Below are 21,090 nucleotides of genomic sequence, written 5' to 3' on the forward strand. Positions count from 1 at the left end.
CCGAATTCTGTCTTCTGCCTTTAGGCACTATGAGGATCTTGTGAAGATCTTCATAGTGAAGATACACTATGTGTATCTTGGTCACAGTTGTGCTTGGCCTAGTGGGTGCTTCATACTTGCCACATCAAAACAGGAATGAATGCTGTCCCTCCCCAAAGCCAGTCCTCATCTATACAGCACAAGTTCCACGTGAGTACCTCTTGGATGGTAATTATTCCTTCCTGCCTCTAATCACAGTTATTTGTGTCCTCGTGTTTTATTACTTAGTAAGCCATGAGCCTACTGAGAACAGTCTGGGTCTGTTCTGTTTCACGCCTCTCTGGAGCGCCTAGCAGGGTGCCTTTCTCAGAGAAGACTTGCCATAAGTATGTGCACAAATTTTGGACGCCTCATTTTACAGCTGTAAGGGATCTTAGAAACCTTGTTATTTCATATCCTGTGTGGCCAAGGAAACTGAAGTTTGTGGAGAGAAAAAGGAACTTGCCAGAGGACATGGAATCAAAGCTAGAGCTGATAAGAAATCTTCTGTATCAAGGCCAGGCGTCACCACTTCTCAAGAGTGATTTAAAGTTCGAGAAATTTTAAAGATTGTGACTTTTGAAGTCATCAGGTAGCAAGTCCAATCATTCTTAACTGTGATTTCTGTGTTTTTTATTTTATAGCAATTAAGCAGTCTTGTATGCCTTTCAAGGCATACAAGGTGATAAGCATACAAGGTGATAAGCCCTTCTAAGTATTTCATTTTATCTTTCCTTTTATCATCTCCTAACATGCTGGCTAGTCTCCTAGGGAGAGGATATTCTCCCTATGTTCCTCAGGAGAATATAAATTTGAATAAAAGAGAGCTCAACTCTCAAGGACCTTACAGTCTAATAGAAATATTTGTTGTTGCTATTTTATTTATTATTTTTAAAGATTTTATTTATTTGAAAGAGAACACAAGCAGTGGGAGGGGGCTTGAGATCCTAGGACCTCAGGATCATGACCTGAGCCAAAGGCAGGTGTTTAACCGACTGAGCCACCCAGGTGTCCCTGTTGTTGCTATTTTAAAGCTCTGATTAAGTCTACTGTTAAACTAAACTTGCCCTAGATTGTATGTTCGGTAACAGATGAGGCCATGCTCTTGTGGTCATTTTGTCTTGTTTTTACATCTATGTGAGAACTGGAAGATTTTCAGATCTTTTTCTTGATCCAATTACCGCAGGTATGACTTATCACATATATGATTGTACAAAAGTGCTACAAGGCATTCTAGGGGAGGCAGAGAGAAATTTTGAGAGATCTGTGATCACACCAAAGCACTTCAGCTGTGTATTGATGCAGTTGGAGCACTGAATGGGACTGAACAGGGAGCAGGAGGGAGAATGGCCTTTGTAGGCTTGCTTTTCCTGGGCATTTTTGGGCACTTGTCACATGAGCTGGTTTTGTTTTTTTGTTTTGTTTTGTTTTTTCTTTTCTCACATCAATCTACAACAGGTGTATCATTGTCCTCATTTTACACATGAGGACACCAAAGCTGGGAGTGAGTGATTGATTGTACCAACTCCCTCCTTGAGTAAGCAGGTAGAGCCAGGATCCTCACACACCATTTCTGAGAAAGGGTGGACAAGTCTGGGTACCGATTTAGGCTGCCTTCCGTTTGTAAAGATCACACAACTGACCTTCCTGGGAGCTGACCATACCTGAGTGTTTCAAGCAGGAGTGTTGGCCAGTGTTGGTCCCTGCACCTTCTCACATGGCCACCTAGACCAGTAGCATAGTCCAGAGAGGCCGGTGATGATAATTTTCCCCTCTGATCACTGAGGTGAGGATAGATAATGTGCCTCTCTCCCCAACCTGTGCCTCTGGTGCCATCAGTTTTATGTCTTTCCCAGCTGAGCTTGACCCATCATTGAGAGCCTTTTGGCCAAGGAGAGCAGGCACAGCGAACATGCAATAGAGCATATGGCCAAAGCGGATTTCTGAATTCCATATTACAATTTTCCCCATACCTCGGGTTTTATTTTTGAAACAAAAACGTAGGATTCATGCTTATTTTACTTTGACTGTTACCTCTCCTGTCTACAGTTTTTAATTTAAAAAATTACAAGTTTTTCCATCTAGTTTTAGGCACTTTGTCTCCTGAAGACACATGCTATAAAGTTTCAAACACATTGCGGTCACTTCTGGTGCTTATTGAACTTTCAAAAAACACAAAAGTTTTCAGCCAGAACTGGTCATTGGATGCTGCTTTTCAAGTGCACCCTCTATTATGTGTGGCAAACCGCCCTGGAGTGGTTTTTGGAGTGGCCCAAAGAACTCCTGTGACTGCTTTATTATTCCAGGAGGAGGTAAGCCAGGGCCCTTTAAAGTCAATCACTGAAACAATGCGATGGAGCATAATAATTTGTGTGTCATTTAAAAATAGAAAAGTTTTCTGGACATAGCCCATGTTAGTGATTGCTGTACTGTTGGACCTCCTGGAGAATAGTTGCAAGATTCAAAGGCAATGGAAATGCAAACCTACTGAGCACCATGAGACATCTGTTCGCTGTCTCCCCAGCATCCATGCCACCACTCCTCCCAGCAGCTTTTCCTCATTACCTGGTGGAGCACCCCTCCCCCCTCCCGAACTGTTTCCAGCCACTCAGTGCTCTAGGAGTGGATCCTCACTGGCTTGAACCCATGAGGATAGTCATTTCTCTTGGCTTCAGGGACTGGCTCAGAAATGAGGGGGTAACTCCATGAAAGCTAATGAAATTGGAGGGGACATTTGCTAAGGTTTCTAAAAAAGAAAAGAGAAAAAAAAAAAAACCCAGCCTCTAAAGTTTCCAGATACTCTTTGCCCACTGGTCTTGAATGAGAAAGGCTATGGCTCTGAGCAACGTTGGCTGCCATTTTGAGGACACTCAAGGGAGGGGCTGCCTAAGGTCCAGAGCTGATGCCAAGGGGACAGAGGTGAGAAGTGGGAGAATCCCAGTCCCTGAAACTGAGGCCCAGAGCAATCCATGTCACAGATTGTTTTTAACAGCGTGACTCAATTTCCTTTATCGTCTTAGCTACTGTTTATTTTTTTCTTACACAAGCAACTATTATGTATTGGGGCCTTGGCTTGGCACCAGATGGGTAAACATGATCTGTGTTTTGCCCCTAAGATCTTAGTCTAGGCACATGTATAACTCATCAAAGTGTAATCAGACTGTTAAATGCTTCAATAAAACCGTTAATAGGACACAGGAAGATGTGGCTTAGCCATAAGTGTGGTCAAATACGGATTTCAGACAACAGGAATCAGATTCGCCCATGTGACCTAATTACCTTCAAAAACGAACGTACTCTTAGGCTACACTAATGTAAAGAGAGTCCATTTTTTCAGGTGATTTGTACGTGCAGATCACCTGGAGAACCTTGATTCAGTAGATTCCGGGTGGGGTTTGAGGTTCTGTATTTATGACAAGCTCTGAAGTGATATTTAATGCTGTTGACTTTTGGATGACACTTTGAATTGCAAGGGATTAGACCATGCTTGCAATATTTTTCCCCTTAAACAGGTACTCCTCTTTAAGAGGATGACAGAGCATGTTCTGATAACAGTGAGGGGATCCAATGTCCAATGAAACAGTTGAAGGAAGTGTGCTTAATATGGAAAAGCAGGCCTCAGAGAGACTCTGATGGCAGTCTTTAAATAGGTGAAAGACCATGCTTTAGAAAAAGGCTAATCTACTGTAGAACCTATAGGACCCCAGAAATGTAGAGAGAAACTGTAGAGAGAAGATTGCAAACATCTGCTTCCTGAGGAGGGAAGAGATTGCTTTATGCGGTGTTGTGTCACATCTCAGGTCTGCAAACTCATGTGGCATCAGGGACTAGGTACGCAAATAAATGAATAAAAATCAATTAAGAGTATAAGGAAGTAGGGAATGGGTGTTAAGCTAGAGTGCTCTGCCTCAAGCCATTCCAATCCAGTTTTTAAGTTCTATGGGCCCATTAAAACCTCTGTGTATATAGATCCTTTTCTAGCCCATATAGAATCGTTCTGCCAACGGGAAAAACAAAATGTTCCTTTCTCAAGTACTTTGCTTCCCTCTTTCAGAAAATTGCCACACTATTTTGTTAGAAAAAAAGCATTTGCCATCCTGGAAAATGGGTGATGAATCTACCCTCCCTGGGAGGGTACCCTGGGAGGGTAGATTGGCGTTGGCTTTGTGACTGGAAATCTTAGTGTCTGGATCTAAAACTGATGAAATTAGAAGAGAAAATTATTTGTTCAACTTGTACTTGGAAAGCAAAATCCTAGTGTTCATCCTGGGCTCTAGGCCATATAGTGCCCGGGGCTCCAGTCTCTGCCCTCATGTTATCAGGGCATTGTGGCATCCTAAGTGTCAGAAGAGAAGCCACGCTGGTAGACCAGGCGAGGGGCGCTGAGAGTAGGTAAGCCCTGCCTGGAGCAGCGTGAGGGAGTGGTTAGGAGGGATTTGGTCAGGGAGACGAGGCGGGGATTGACAGCCTGGCCCGAGACACCTTCCCTCCCAGCACCTTCAGCCCGGAGGAAGTGAACCTTTATGTGGAGGAGGGCCTTTGGGCTGAGCTCAGAACCGCATACATTCCATTCTGTCTGGTCCTTCATCGCTTCACTTTTCCACACTGGAGAGCCGGGAACGAGAGGAAAGGCAGACTATTTGTTTTAAAGTCCTGCTTCCAAGTTGTATTGAATGTCCCTGGGCCTCCCACGCTGTAGATTGAAGTGAGACTTGGGGCCGGAGAGGCAGATCTCCCTGGCACTGTACAGAGGCCAGCTCTCTGGGCCACTCCCACCTAAGCCTCGGGCCCAGGCCTCCTCAGTCCTTAATAAACCCGAATCCACAGGGGGCACGTGGACGGGATTCCTAGCCACCATGTCAGCCAAGTCGCTTCTCCTTTCCGACTATTGCTGCCCTCATCCCTGATGCCTGAAGTGCTCCAATGGTCTGCTTCCTTCCGAGACCTCCACAATCTGCTGCACACACAGCTGTGAGAATGAACTGATCCCGAGTTTGAATTAAGTTACCCTTGTTCAAACTCCTCAGTGGTTCCCTGTGGCCTTTTGCATGAAAGGAAAATTACTTCCTCAGCCTGACATTCAGAATCCTCTAAGAGCTTCCCCATTCTTTCTTCTGAGACATCTGTTCATCTTCAACTCTGGTGACTGCTTCGTTCTAGCCAGTGGTTCCTCACCTCTTGTCTCTACTGGGATTTTCTCTATGGAAAGAGGGACCCTGAAGAGGCAAGTTAGAAAACCTGTTCCTGCTGGCTCAAAACCAGTTGGCTGTATGACGAGTCAAATCACTTAATGTCTCCGGGCTCAGTGTCCTGAGACCCATTTGTGAAGAGCAGTTATACCTGCTCTTCACCATGGCTTATTATGGGTGCAGTGCAAGGACATCCTGAGCTCTTTGTAAACATCTTCTCAGCTGGTGCGGGTGGTAATCAGCCTTATGACCCTCACCTCCTGCTCTCCACATCCTGTGTCGTCCCTTCTCATGCTGACTCACCCTGGGTCGTGGATGGAGTGTGGAGTATGATCTCCAGGGTGAGCTCAGAAGAGGCATTATGACTTCCACCTTGGTCCCTTAAGTTGCTCCTTCTGAGGGAAGCCAGACACCAGGCCATGAGGACACTCAAGCAGCAATGTGGAGAGGGCCATGGAAAGAACACATCCGACCAGCAGTCAGCATCCACTTGCTAGCTTATTGATGCAGCCAGCTTGGAAGTGAATCCTCCGGCTTTTCATCTGACTGCAATTTCACTAGAGGCCCTGTGCTAGATGCGCCCAACAGAGGTGCCCCAAAGTCCACAGAAACGATGAGAGCCAATAAATCATTAATGTTTGACGTCAAGAAATCTTGGGACAATTTGTTTCACAGCACTAGGTGGCTAAGGCGGTAGGTATTTGTGCTCTCTCTGACAGATGGGTAAATTGAGGCTTAGGGCAGTTTAATAACTTGTTAGAGGTTGTACAGTTGGGGAGTGATAGAACAGGGGTCCAAACCCAGGTCTGCTGGGCTCAGAAACCTGACTTCTTCTTCTCCTCCCCACCTCATCCCCCGCCCCCTCCTCCTTCAGTTCTTCCCTTTCTTCTCCCCCATCCAACGTGGGGGTCAAGACCCCAAGATCAAGGGTCACATGCTCCTCCAGCTGAGCCAGGCACCCAGAAGCCTGACTTCTTAGCTACTGTGTGATGCTCCCTCCTTATCAGCAACCCTGTGGAGGGTACGCAATAGGTGCTTATTAAGCAGTTTCAAATGAGCGAAAAAACCACTTTGATGACTGAATATAAAAATGAATTACATGTATATACATACTAAAAATAATGAATATTTGCAATCTCCATTAAATCGGAGTTTCTTCAAAAATGTTAATCTCCAAATGAACAGACCCCTGTCATTTTTCTGTTTATAGAGATATTCTAAAATACTTGTGCTGTTGGAATGTAAATTGGTGCAGCCACTGTGCAAAACAGTACAGAGGTCCCTCAAAAAATTAAAAATAGAACTACCATGCAATCCAGTAATTCCACTTCTGGGTATTTTTCTGAAGAAAACAGAAGCACTAATTTGAAAAGATACATGTGCCCTTATGTTCACTGCATCGTGATTTACAACAGCCAAGATATGGAAATAACCTGTGTTCCTTGATAGATAAACGGATAAAGATGTGGTATATATGTCCAGTGGAACATTAGCTGTAAAAAAGAATGGAGATCTTACCACTTGTGACAGACCTAGAGGGTACTCTGCTGAACGAAACAAGTCACAGAAAGACAAATGACATACGATTTCACTTCTGCGTGGAATCTTTTTTTTCCTTTTTTAAAAGATTGTATTTATTTGTTTGAAACAGAGAGAGAGCACAAGCAGGGGGAGTGGGAGAGGGAGAAGCAGGCTCCAAGCTGACCAGGGAGCCCAACGTGGGGCTCAATCCCAGGACCCCAGGATCATGACCTGAGCTGAAGGCAGATGCTCAACCGACTGAAGCAACCAGACACCCCCAAAACAGATGCTTAGATACAAAGCAAATGGTCTCCAGAGGGAAAGGGGGCTAAGGGGGATGGGAGAAACAGGGGAAGGGAATTAGTAAGTACAAACTTCCTGTTATAAAATAAAGAAGTCACCGAGGATGGAATGTACTGCATAGGAAACATAGTCAATAATATTCTAATAACTTTGTGTGGTGACAGGTGGTAACTAGACTTGTCATGGTGAGCACTTCATGATGTATAAAAATATCTAATCACTATCTTGTACATCTGAAACAACGATAATATTGTATGCCAATTATAGTTTTTTTTAAAACCTAATAACCCTCCTATTCTTCAGCAATAATCACTAGATGACTTTTCAAATCAGTGGGGAAAGGGTATATCATTCAACAAGTATTATTAAGATAAGCAGCCAACAATGAGGAATACGCATAAACCTGGATCCCTGCCTCCCACCGCAAGTCCACTCAAGATGTAAATATGTAAGATAAAACTTTGTTATTTTAAAACACTGTAAAGTAATACAGAGGAAAGTAAATTAAAATCACCCCTGCCCTGCTCATTATTGTTGACATTTTGATGAAAAACCACCTTCCAGATCTCTCCGTGCATCAGTCCACAAGTCTGTACTAATAATGAGTTGTATTATATTAAATAACTCGTTTTGAAATTAGCGTTTATCACTAATGTTATAGTGATATTATAGGTATTTTTCTATATCCCATGAGCATGAACATGCATCATCATTTTTAATGGCTTCCTGGTTTTTGAGTGTATAATGCAATAATTTATTTAATCATTCCTCCATCTACAGTCATGTCTTGTTTCCCCAAGTTTCCATTGTTACTGGAAACTATGATCTGTTGAACATCCTATGTATAACTTTCTATATTTGTCTGGATATATTTATCCATGGAATAAATTTCTAGAAGTAGAATTCTGGTTCAAAGTGTATCTTGACAATTATTTTATATTTTCATAAATTTTACCAAACTGTGGTTCAGAAATATTGTACAACTTAACCTGCTAATGGCAGGTGAAAGTGTCCTGTTCCCTGTGACTTTGGCGACATTAGAGAACAGTGAATTGCTCATGGAAATTCAGCAGGTTTGCTGACCTGCCACGTGCCCTACACATCACCAATGTGGACTGACTTCATCAACAACCCTGAGCAAAGGCAGATATGGTCTCTGTGCGACAGTGAAGACTCATGTCTATGGGAACATTTTCTTGCTGCCTCTCTTTTGGTCTTAACGTGTTTTTAGATGTCAGACTGTGCCTTCTATACCCAGTAAATATCCTTGGAAAGTTTCCATCCAAAATCATTTATTCTAACTTGAGCTGTATAAAATCCAAGGACACAAGTGGCTTATTAAAACGAGCGTAAGTAGCCTTCCATATAAGGAGACTTTGTTTTCCTTATTTTTCTCTGCCTTCCTCTGAAGTCTTAGTCCCTCCCACCTGCAACCCTGCTGCCATCAGGCAGAAGTTACTAAGCTCCCTCGTGGCCCTGGCTTGTACATGGAGTGAATCCTCTACCTTGTTATCTGACAGCAGCCTCATCAGACCCCTCAGGCAGGGAGCTAGAGCTCACAGAGAACCACCAAGGCTGTGACTCTCCCAACCACACACTCTCTGTGGACTCGACTGTGGGCTGACAGGCGAACCTTGTCTGAGCCACTAGCCCAGCTGTATGACCTTGGGCACATTCCTCCACCTCCATCAGGCTCATGTCTTTCCCCACGGAGAGTTTGTTACGTTCTATCAGTGGTTCCTAAACCTGGCAGATCATCAAAATGACCCGAGAATCTTAACAAGATGCTGATTCTGGGGCTCGACCCTAGATGCAGGGCCCTGGGTGCTGTTTGGAAACCACTCAACAAGCTCACCTCTCAGGGTATCTCCCACTCCCTTAGATGACCAGGAACAGACGGCCACTTTTGAAACACTTTGCAAGTCCATAAAATGGAAGGATCACCATGTTGACTATCCTAGGAACTTCTTGGGGTTGATGTGAGACTCTAATCGTGGGAGGAAGGACTTAGAAAACTTCTAACAATTCCAAACAAACGTGGACTATTGGTCTTTTCTGTTTGCTTTTCTTGTTGCGACTTGGAGTCCAGTTTCCGCTCCCTGAGCCTAGTGGAGCCCCCTCCCCGCCCCCAGTTATGGGTAGGCAGCCTCCTGCTGATGTCCCTCTCCTGCTTCTTCCACCAGCAACACTCCTCTTTTGTTTCTAATTTGGGGGTGAGGGATTGTCTCCTCCTGGCTTCCCAAAGACCCTTGGCTTTTGCTTACCCATTTCTTCTCACCCCATCCCACTCCCCATTCTGTCCCTTATCCCAATCCTCTGACACTTTCTCAGAGTTGTCTTCCAAACGGGCAGGTGCCCTATGAACAGACTGGCTAGCCACCCTGTGTTTGGGTCAGGGCAGAGGGAAGATGCCGTAGAAGCTGACAGCTGAACCAAGAGGTGTGCTCCATCTCCCAACTCCCTCTCCAACCGTGGACAGAGGGGACCTAGTCTGGGTTGTCCATGGAGGCCCAGCCCTGAAGACAGTGGAAGACAGGGGACAGGAGAGGGAAGACAGAGGGAAGGCATCAGAGGTTTACTGAAGAGTTGGCTATTCTGTACCAGGTCCATGCCAGGCACTTTGTGCCTATTTTTCAGAATAGGCAAGCTTTCTAGAACCTACTTGCCATGCAGTATGTACCGAGGCCATCTGGTTGAACCCTTGTCCCAGGCCCGCAGTGGCAGCTTTGAGTCTCATCTCACAGATCAGAAAGCAGAGACTCAGAGGAGTGTTGGGTTTCCGTCCCAAATCGCACGGTCAGCAAGAGGCAGAACTGGGATTTGAACCCTGCTCTTCGTGACTCCAGAGTCTGTCCTGCCCCATTGGAATGGCGGTTATTCACGCTCCATACTTAGCCTTTATATTTCCAGGGAAATGCTTGAGCCTAGAATGGGATTTCTTTTAAGTTTTTGGAGCCAAAATTATTTTAATTTTATGGCTAGGAAAAATGTAAACTTACATTTTCAGCAGACCAGAGATGATAAAGTATGCATTTGTCAAATAAAATTCTTTGCTGTGATAAAGTAAATCATTCCTTGGCCTTGTAAAAAATTAGGCCTCACTTGAACGGTTTTCCCTGCAGCTTTTGCTAATATTTCTGTTATCTCTATTAGGGATTACAGTGATGAATGCCTTTTATTCGCATCGTTGAGCACTTCGGTGAATGTGTGAACACACAGAGCATCATAAGTCATAGGGAAATGAAACAACATGGTCTCCTGGAAAGAAGAAAAGCTGTGAGAGTCTGGCGGATTGGGGTACGCATTCTGTCTCTGCCATTCTCTAGCGATGCAAACTTGGTCAAATTCCTTAACTTCTCTGGGTCTCAGTTTCCTGATGTGTAAAATGTAGATAATACTTATCTCACCGGCCAACTTTAAGGATGGAATGAAGTGCCATTACCGCTAGCATTTTGCATGGTTTCTGGCATGAAGTAAGTGCATAATAAATGTCAGGGTTATTATTGAAATGACTCTCGAGGTAACTAGTTATTTAATGACATGCCTGGGGCTTGCTTTAGATATTTGTCTTCTAGGCAGCAAGACGGAGTCTCGCTAGGCCTTACTGTCTGGTGGGCCCCAGCTGCGGCTGTCCTTCTGCCCCAGTTAGAAATGGCTCAGGCAGGGGCAGGTAAAGCTCATTAGTGGGCCTATCTGTGAGATCTTTTCGGCTGCAGGTAACAGAACATTTAACTTAAAGTGTCATAGACAATTAAGAATATCAATAGCCTCGTACAGCAAGTATCCTCTGGGTAAGCGGATTCCAGGGTTCTGGAACTAGGTTGCTCAAAGATTGCACCAAGTTCCCAGATGCTTCCTTCCTTTTCTTCTTTGTCATTCTTAGCCTGTTGGCTGTTAGGCTGGCTGCGTCCTGGTCCCAAAATGGCTGCGATAACTCCAAGCTTTACATCTTTATACTGCAAAGTCCAAAGTCCAAGTAGGAAAGGGCGGGGGCGGAATCCATTCCATTCTCATGTCTCCTCTAAAGAAAGAAGAACTTTCTCCCCCAAAGCTCCACCTCCCAGAGAACTTATCGTTCCTTTTGTTGGCCAGAATTTCATCAAATGCTCATCCCAGGCTAGCAGGAAGGGAAATGGTTAGGGCCAGTGACTCTCCACTCTGGGGGAGAATGAATCGGGAAGTCTATAAAATACACAAAAATGCCTACATTATACCCTTAGAGACTGGTTTAATTGGGTTCGGTTGGTGCCCTGGTGAGCACTCAGGGGAGCACGTGTGTGTGTATACACTACAAGACGCGGGTCTAGGGTTAAGGATCATTGGCGTGACTCTCCCATGTTTGGCCCCTGGTATGCGGGGTGTCTTAGTCTTCACTGAAGCACCATGGGATACTTAGCCAAACTGAAGTTCTGGAAAGGGATGTGTGGCTATTTAGACATCCAAAAGAATCTGCCCACACAGGTGTGGTTATAGAGAGCTAGGGAAGCTCCAGAGAATGGAATAGGAGCTGATAAGCCCGCTCACCTGGGATACTTGCACTCTGGGAGGGACAGGGGGCCCCTGTGGCTGTGATACACCCTCTGAGCAGCCCAGGCCAGAATGACCACAGCTATGTATGACTGAAAATGCAGCTTCCTGGATGAACGGAGATCCAGTGTCTCTGAATCTCCGCGAGGTTGCGCTTTTAACAAGCTTCCTAGTTGATTCTTATGCTCGTTGAAGAGTCAGGAAAACTGCCTAGTGGATTTCGCTGTCAACCCCACTACCACAAACGTTCTGAAAATGACAAACACCTCTTTTTCCCAGAAAAGTTAGGATTACCTGGATTAGGGCACGTGGCATTGTGAGAAGAACACATATTCAACTCTGACAGACTTGAGTGGGGACTCCCATTCTGCCACCTGTAAATTGCATCAGTTTGGTTAATTTGATCTCTCTGAGCCTCGGTTTTACCGAAATGAGGAGGAGGAGGATGATATTACCTCTTGGAGTGGTTTTGAGGTTAAACAAGATGAGTGCTGTGAGAACCGCTGGCACAGATTAGGACTCCAGAGAGTGAGTTTTCCTATTCTAGATAAGAACATATGTTTGCACCTGCCCTGGGGTCCTTTCAGCCTGACCCAAGTGGTTGTGACCTGAATATTGGATGGAGGCATCAGCAGCTACATTCCTCTGTGTCATTTGGACAGGAGTCCTGGCACAAAGCTGGTCAGACAGGGGCCCTGGCAGTGGGAAGTAGAAGGTCTTCATAGGCCATGGAGGGAAGAGTAAAGTGCGAGTTCTGGCTGGATTCGAGGCTAACCAGAGCCTGCAGCATCCACGTTTCACTGCTTAATGGAAGCTCTGGGCATGGCAGCCTCCCCACTGTCAATCTGACAGCCTCTTGATCTGCCTATCATCCAGGAACGAGTCAAGTATAAAGCAGCAATTCATGGAAATGTGCTATCAGGTCACTGAACCAACATGTTATAATTAACCTGTTTAAAACAGCAATGCCCTTCCCTCTCCCCATTTGTTAACATTCCTTGATAGGCTCTTTTTGGCATATACAACCCAGGAAAATTAATGGCATTGCATCACCTGCCCTAGAATAAGTGTCTCCTGTGCTTGTCCAAATGACCCCCATGATTCCACTCAGCCCATGCTAACCCTACACACATGGACTTACCTGAGCAGAGCTCTGTATGGCTCCTAGAAGCCAGGGATTTCCAAGGAGGAGCAGGGAGGGCCCTCCATCATTCAGAGGCTCAGAGAATAGAGGATAAAGTAACTCCAGGAGACAGTTTGTAGGGGTGTAATGGTGGACTGAAAAGTCAGACAACCCTGGGCTTGGATCCTGGTTCCCAAGTTCTTTTTTTTTTTTTTTTAAGATTTTATTTATTTATTTGACAGACAGAGATCACAAGTAGGCAGAGAGGCAGGCAGAGAGAGAGGAGGAAGCAGGCTCCCTGCTGAGCAGACAGCCTGATGTGGGGCTTGATCCCAGGACCCTGAGATCATGACCTGAGCCGAAGGCAGAGGCTTTAACCCACTGAGCCACCCACATGCCCCACTGGTTCCCAAGTTCAATGTTGTGTGTGGCTTGGCAAGGTCATCAGTCCCATCCTAAATGTATTTTATTTCTGAAGCTTTAACTCCACACACTTGGTCAAACAGCATGAACAGAAGAGAACTATTATAAAGGATGTGGGTGATTTTGCCTGCCAGTCCATTCAGTTGAGCACATATTCTGGAGTGAAAGGTGGGAAGGTGGGTGGGGGTCTGTGCTGAGTCAGTTTGGTTCTGCTTGTCTCCTGTCTTGAAAATCTTGTTGTTTTGAGTGTGATTCAAGTATTTAGGGCAATCATATTTGAAAGCAGACCTTTCTTGCTTTTTTTGCTGACTTCAGAATTCAAGCCCTGGGGAAGAAGGTATTTCATTCCATCTGTACCCCTCACCCCGCTGGTAGTGGCACTACATAGACTGTATCATGTCATTTTCCCTTCCAAAGTGGAAGTCTCCTTGAGGGAGGAATCTGATTCCTCACCAACTGCTCTTCTCTTCTAGAGTCTAGTATAGAGTCCTACACTTTTTAAAAAAAATTTTATTTTAAAAATTTCTTTTCAGTGTACCAGAATTCATTGTTTATGCACCACACCCAGTGTTCCATGCAATATGTGCCCTCCATAATACTACCACCAGGCTCACCCAACCTCCCACCCGCTGCCCCTCTAAAACTCTCAGATTTTTTTTTTTAAGATTTTATTTTCTTATTTGAGAGACAGAGAGATAGCAAGAGAGTACATGAGCAGGGCAGAGAGGGAGCAGCAGGAAGCCTGACATGTGGTTTGATCCCAGGACCCTGAGATCATGACCTGAGCCAAAGGCAGAAGCATAACCAACTGAGCCATCCACATGTCCCACAGAGCCCTACACTTAATAAATACTAAAATGAACTCTGAGTGCCTGTCTGCTCCCAGCTCGTCCTTAAGTGAAAGCATAAACTGGAACATTTAATTGTGACTCAATCTCTCTAGCCAAGTTGGTCAGCTGAGAGTGAGTTCTTGATTCAAACAGACCAGTGAGTTACTTCTCTAGCATTACTGAATTTAGGAATGGAACATGGCTTAGAAATGAAAGAGGGAAACAGAGTTTTTGATGGCATTCAGTTTTTGATGGCATATGAAATCAATTCATATTGGTTTCAATATATCGTAGAGTCCAAAGACCTGTCTGTCCTTGAGTGAGACCCAGCATCCTCATCCTTACAAGAAGCTCACATGCTCACCTTAGCTAGCTCAAGGTAGATTTCATTTACTTGTGGCCAAAGTCATCTTAAATAACGTAATAATTTAGATAGGAAATGACCTGATGTCATTCGGATGGAAGGTTTAAGAGAGCCTCATTGGCAGAGATCCTCACAGGCAATCCTGTCTTAAGAATGAATGCTGCAGAAGGACATGGGAGTGGCTGTAGAGCTGAAGCAATGAGGTGATAGTTGCAGGGCTGGACCGTCACTGTGTCAATAAACCCTGATGTAAGTAGATAGACTCTGTAGATGGAAATCTCTCAGATGCACTGGTTATGTGTCCTCAAACATAACTAAGGAACCGTTGGCTTTTCCTTTCCCATCTTGACTCCTCCTTCAAGCAATTGCAGTTTGGGGAAATGTCACAGCTTCAGGGCTTTGGTTCATTCCACCCTACGGCATCATATTCCCATTCTATTGCTTTTGGTAAAATCATAACAAACTATTTTGGGAGGCAATGTGAGCCTGAGATTTAGAAGACCTAAATTCTAGTTTGCTATGTGATTAAGAACAATTTGCTTCATCTGTCTGGCCTTCCACTGACTTCTGCGTAAAATGAGAATATTAGATCAGGAATGGAACATGGCTTTTCTTGCTACCTTCTCCTACACTTGCAGCTAAGTCTATCTCTACCTTCCCACCCAAGTTACCATGCTGTGTTTAGTGCAAAAACTCAGGGGAGCAGGAAATATACCTTTATTTTTCTACAACAAACTTAACTTTTGTCTCAAACCCCTTTTACATCTGAATGGTGTGTTCCATCTTTCCCAAGGGTCATGGATTTTTAGAAAGACTGATCCATTTGGTCTTTACCACCATCTGTTTTCATCAGCATCCACAGAGATGTCCCTCCTTATCCTGTCTTGTCCTCAATCATTGCTAGTTAAGTAATGTGCTCATGTTCTCAATCAGTTTGTGAATGACCACATGGAAATGCAAACCCCAGGTTGTGAAATTCTAAAGTCAATATAGATGTAAATATAGACATTTATACATAGATATTGTCGTATATAGATATTATAAGTATATGCACATATGTGATGCTTCTTTTTAAAAAAAATTGTTTATTTGAGAGAGAGAGAGAGAGAGAATGTGAGCAGGGAGAGGGGCAGAGGGGGAAGAAGAAAGTGCTGCATTGAGTGTGGAGCCTGATGTGGAGCTCCATCTCATGACCCATGAGATCATGACCTGAGCTGAAACCTAGAGTCAGATGTTCAACTGACTTAGCCACCCAGGTCCCCTGTGATGCCTTTTAAAAATTCTTCCAAGTCAGTTAGGTTTCATTATCCCCATGTCATAATTATAAAGACTGAAGCTCCATTTTTTGGTCTTATCCTAGTAAGAAGAGAGTACAGAGATTTTAACCCAGTTCTGTCTCACTCCAGTCCCTGGGTTCTCCCTGTAAAGTCCCTGTCTCAATTACATTTGCAGAATTAGGTGAGACCTTTGGCAAAGAATCCAGTGGAACACATGCTAACTTCAGGGCTGGCTGGCACCTCGGCCGCCTGCCCCACGATGAGGACAGAAGCTTTCCTGTGGTTGTATGCAGCTGTTTGGACATAACAACTGAAAGCCTGTGTACGTGGCAGAGGCAGTCTCCTGATACTCCAGCAGAAGGATGGGGAAGAAAAAGGTGAGTAAATTAGGAGGCAGATGGGATGGTCCCATCAAAAGTAACTTGAAGAATAGGAGAAAGATTTCTAATGGAGGGAAATGCCATCTGGAGCTCTGATTCTTGGATACACTGATGTAGAAGGAAGGGAATTATTGCCTAGGAAAAACTTAACTATCATGTAAGTCCCATTTTATTATTTTTTTAAGTTTTTAAAATAAAGTCAATAAATGTGTAGAAAATAAAAAACACAGTACTGAGAAGCATCTGCAAAATCTCCACACCTTAACATGATCACAATTGATATAAATAATTTAGAAATTTTTCTGAAGTTTCTTATGAAAAGAATTATAACTCTTAAACTGGTAATCATTCATCTTTTTTGTTTAGCATCATTTCATAACTCCTTTTTTAACATGGTCATATAATTTCATAACTATTATTTTTTATGAGCATAAAATATTTCATCAGTTAGATATAATTATAAAACCATTTCCCTCTTTATGGACATAGAGGGTTTCCTCAACCTTTTAGCTATAATAAATGAAGTGGGTTCTGTTTTCTGTTCTTGCAAAGGAATCTCTGCTTCCCTGCATCTTCCATACTCTCAGATGTGTGGAAGCCACAGCACCCATTCTCTCCACTTCTGTTGCTAGTGTCCAGCCTGGGCACCTCCTGTGGCATCTTGGAGGGTGGATGACTCCTTTTCTCTCCCATATTTTCAATCCTTTAATACTTCTAGCCATGTTTATGTCTCTGCTATTCTAACACCTCCCTGCCCCCCAATCTTGAGTCCACTTATGATCCCACCTAGTATCTCTCTCCTCGCCTCCATGTTGTGTCCCAGGGTATTCTGGCTTCTGTCTCCTCTCTTCTATTGGAATTGCTCTAGTAGCGGCCCCTGGATGGCTCCTGTGGACCTTTCTCTGTGTGCATCTTTAGGGGTCTGCTTCCTTGGCCTCCATGATGTTGCTGTCTTAGTCCCTCTCCAACCTCTCTGTGCCTCGATCTCCATCCCCTTGTACTGCACTGTCTCCCCCATTCCTGCGTGTTGGCGCTCCCAAGAATCTCATTGTTGGCCTTCTTATCTTCTCACTTTAGAGACTCTCTTTCTCTGCCCTTTCATTCATTTTCAGTCTCAACCACTCTCAGTAGTTGCTAATCTCTATTACCACCTTGAACCATTTTCCTAAATCTTATTCAGACTCCCTCTTTTCAATTTACAAATACTTGTCAAGAGCTTTATGTGTGCTGGGATTTGCTCTAGATTGGCTCCAAAAATGAATAAAGGATGGTCTCTGAAACGCATATGTGCACTTGTTGTTGGGCATCTCCCCTTGGGTGATGCACACACATTCTATGACTTCTCTCTTGCCCAGACCAGCTCCCATGCCTGTCCTTAGTGACTACTTATCATCCCCAGCTAGGTGCCCAAGCCAGAGACTCAGGGCTTATCTCAGATTAGCTCTAAACTCAATCTCTTTATACTGTGACTGTCAGTAAATGTTTCAGAATCTATGCACTGACCCCATTCCCCTCCCATTGTAGCCCCATCCTTGGCTCTCATCTCCTATCTATTCTTTTGCAGTTACGTTTCTTTCATTCCATTTTTTTTTTTTATAAGAGAGAGAGCGTGTGTGTGCCTGGGGGATAGAGGGAAAGGGGCATAGGGAGAGGGAAAGAGGGAGTCTTAAGCAGGTTCTGCACTGATGCAGGGCTCGAACTCAGGACCCTGAGATCATGACCTGAGCTGAAATCAAGAGTCAGACATTTAACTGACTGAGCCACCCAGATGCCTCCAAGGTTACCCTTTAAAGGACTTGAGAGCCTTTAGGATGTTCCTAACCACAAATCTGGCTACATCATCCCCTGGCTGAAACTTCTGATGGCTTCCTATTGCATATAGGATACACTTCAAGTACTCTCCTGGGATATCCAAGTTTCCTACTCTGCTGGGGATATCCAAGGGCATCCTGGCCCTTGCTCACCCTTTTAGCTATTTTTCTGCCACTCTGCATCTTACACTCTGTGCTATATAACATTGACCTCTTGTAGTTTAGCCATCTTAATTGCTTAATACAGGCATTACTCCCTCTACCTGAAATCCCTTATACTCAGGTCTCACTTCTGCAGTTCAATTTTTTCCTTAAATCTAACCTCATTTCAGAAAGCCTTGCCTGGTCTCCTCCTCCCCATCTCATGGGCTGGGTCACTCCAGATTCTGTGCACTCTTAGCAGCCTGTACATGTCTTCTTCACTATATACATCTCACTGTTTATCTGTTCACATGTCTATCTTCCTTAGGAATCCAAACAAATGTTGAACAAATTAATTTTAAAAATCCCATGTATGTACCTAGAAATTCTTTGTTAGGGACTGAACACCCTAGTTCAGGATAATTTGTACAGTTCCCCATTATTAAACCAGGGGAGAAGTGTTTCCACAGGTCATCCAAAATCCCCAGTTGGGCCAAGAATTGGGATTTCACCTTTGACCTCCTGTCTTCTCATTTTAGGCACTAACTTTTCAACCACAGCAAAGCTCCCAGAACTTTAAGGCTCTGGACAAACTCTCTGCCCTAGAGATTAATTTTAGAGTCATTGAAATTCTGCCAGCTCTGGGGGCAATGACTGGGAGCCAGGCTGACAACCAGTAAAGGAGGAAATTGCTCTGTGTCTATTTCAAGATGAGAGAGTTGTAACCACGGTCCCTCCCCCAGTGATGCTGTTCGAAAAAACATAAATTTAATACTTTCATGAAACTCAATCTTCTAACCATAAGAGTTTCAGGGCTCTCTTTGATGTTCAGGAAAAGTAGTTCCGTGCCAATGTCTATTGCACATATGGTGTGAAAGCCGCCTTGCACATGAGCTCAGCATCTTGAGTCTCTAACTATCTGGCATGAATACTTAATATTTGTTGCAATAACTCAACAAGTATTTATTCAGTGCCTGATATGTTCATAACACATCGTGTTGCTGGGGAATGAGTACAGACCTTTGGGTGGGATGAAAGGGTATTCACATCCTATCTTGGCTGGACATCATGGCAACCCCCACGTCCCCCTGAGATTTGGTTTCCTCATGTGTGAAATGGGTTTGGAATATTTATCTTTCAGGGCTGGAGGAAGGATTTTGTGAGGTAGAATAAGAAAAGAGCCTGCCTTGCACACAGTACCTGGTACATAAATATTCATTTAAGAGAGAAACTACAAGAACCCAGTTTCCTACAAATGTGATTTGAGTTGACAAGTTGAGGCTTTTATCTGACTACAAGTAGCATGGAAAACCATTAGGGATGCATCAATTAGAAATGCGTTTGGCTTCAGAACACAGAAACCAGTGGTGAGCCAGTAAATGATTAACAAGTGACTCTCTGGGGACAAATAAAATGCTGATTTGTAGTTTTTACTGATTTTCATGGTGGAAATACTCCCACCATGGCTGACTTAAAGCTCCCATTGTGATGTCACCAAATGTGGAATTGGGAAGATATATAGTATCTGGTAGAGCGTGTACTATGGTGTGTAGTATGGAGTTGGGAGACTCATGCTATTCCCCCATTCACATACAATATGTGTCTATAGCCTCACGAGCATAGATAATAGCAAAATTTATAACATATTTGGGAATTGACGAGTTTTGAATATTTATTACTTTTTAACAATTTATTTGAATGTAACATTACATAACTTAATTTTTAATAATCTCTGAGTTTACCTGGCCCACTAAGTTTCTGAAAATTTAACAGTTTACTCTCAGGAGCTGGTTCAGTCAGCTCCAGCACACCACTGCACCAAATCTTAACTCCAGTTGTAAGGGCCTGGTTGGCCAGAGGGAGCCATTTTGTTGCGGTGAACTTGTATTGACCCTGCCCCTCCCAGAGGAAATTGCTTGCAAAGCCTAGATACAAGGGCGGGGCAGACCGGATGAAGACATCCAATCAGTGGGACGCATGTATATCCACTAGGGTGAATTGAAATTCAATTGGCCACCTGTGTATAGCCCGGCTAAACTACCTCTATAAAAGTTAGTCTGTGAGGCTGGGAGGGGTCGCCTCTTTGCAAGAGACGGCCCTGACCGGTCACTTTGATTCTTGATGCTTGGCGTGAAATAAAGCTTTGCTTGACCTTCGCTTTGTATCAGTCTTACTCCTTTGATTACGGACCCTAACACTAGTGAATTCAACACTCATGTTTTATTTTTCTCATGTGACAAGAAGTTCAGGGATGGGCAGCGTGCTGGTGACTCGGTGAAGTCATCAGGGACCTAGACTCTTTCTGCTCTGCCATCTTAAGGATGTGCTCTTCATCCTCATGGGTGTTGCTGCAAGCCTGCAAGATAGCTGCTATCCATCCAGACTCCGTATCCATCCAGACTCCACAGCAAGAAGGGGGTAGGAGAAAAAGGGTGACGTGTTTATTTGGGAAGAGACACTATAGTTTCCAATTGACTGCTGTAACAAATTATCACAGGTTTAACACAAAAACAACAGTGGCTAAAATCAACACAAATTTGTATAGTTCTGGAGGTCATATAGTTATATATGTCTGGAGGACAGAAGTCCTTAATGATTCTCACCTGGCTCAGGTTGAGGAGTCAGTAGGGCTGTGTTCTTTTGTGGAGGCTCTAGGGGAGAATCCTTTCCCAGTCTTGGGGGTCACTGTGTTACTTAGCTTATGGTCCCATTCTGTGCTCAAAGCCAGCAATGGCCAGCTGGGTCTCTCTCTCTCCTCACATCACTCTGACGCTGCTCTTGTTTTCACATCTCATTCTTCTTTGAATCCCCTGTCTCCCTTTTTCATCTATGAGGACTTTGTGGTAACATTGGGCCTACTGGATAATCCAGAATAATCTCTGCATATCAAGATCCTTACCTTCATCCTATCTGCAAAGTCCCTTTTGCCAGAGAAGGTAAAATTCACAAGTTCCAAAGACTAGGATATGAACAGCTTTGGGGGCTGTCATCCTGCCCACCACAGATACCTTCCCCCGGGGATATTTTGTACCTTCCACTGATCAGAGCTGAACTGTCACAAGGCCATCCTGATTACAGGACAGGACAGCAGGCCAAGTTTTAGCTTTCAGAACAACAGAGGAAATATGAATAAGGAGGTAGGACCTGGAAATAACAGTCAACCAACCAACACTGGCTGCCACA

Source organism: Enhydra lutris, unplaced genomic scaffold, assembly GCF_002288905.1.
Source record: "Enhydra lutris kenyoni isolate GAN:26980312 unplaced genomic scaffold, ASM228890v2 scaffoldscaffold21, whole genome shotgun sequence".
Classification (NCBI taxonomy): domain Eukaryota; kingdom Metazoa; phylum Chordata; class Mammalia; order Carnivora; family Mustelidae; genus Enhydra; species Enhydra lutris.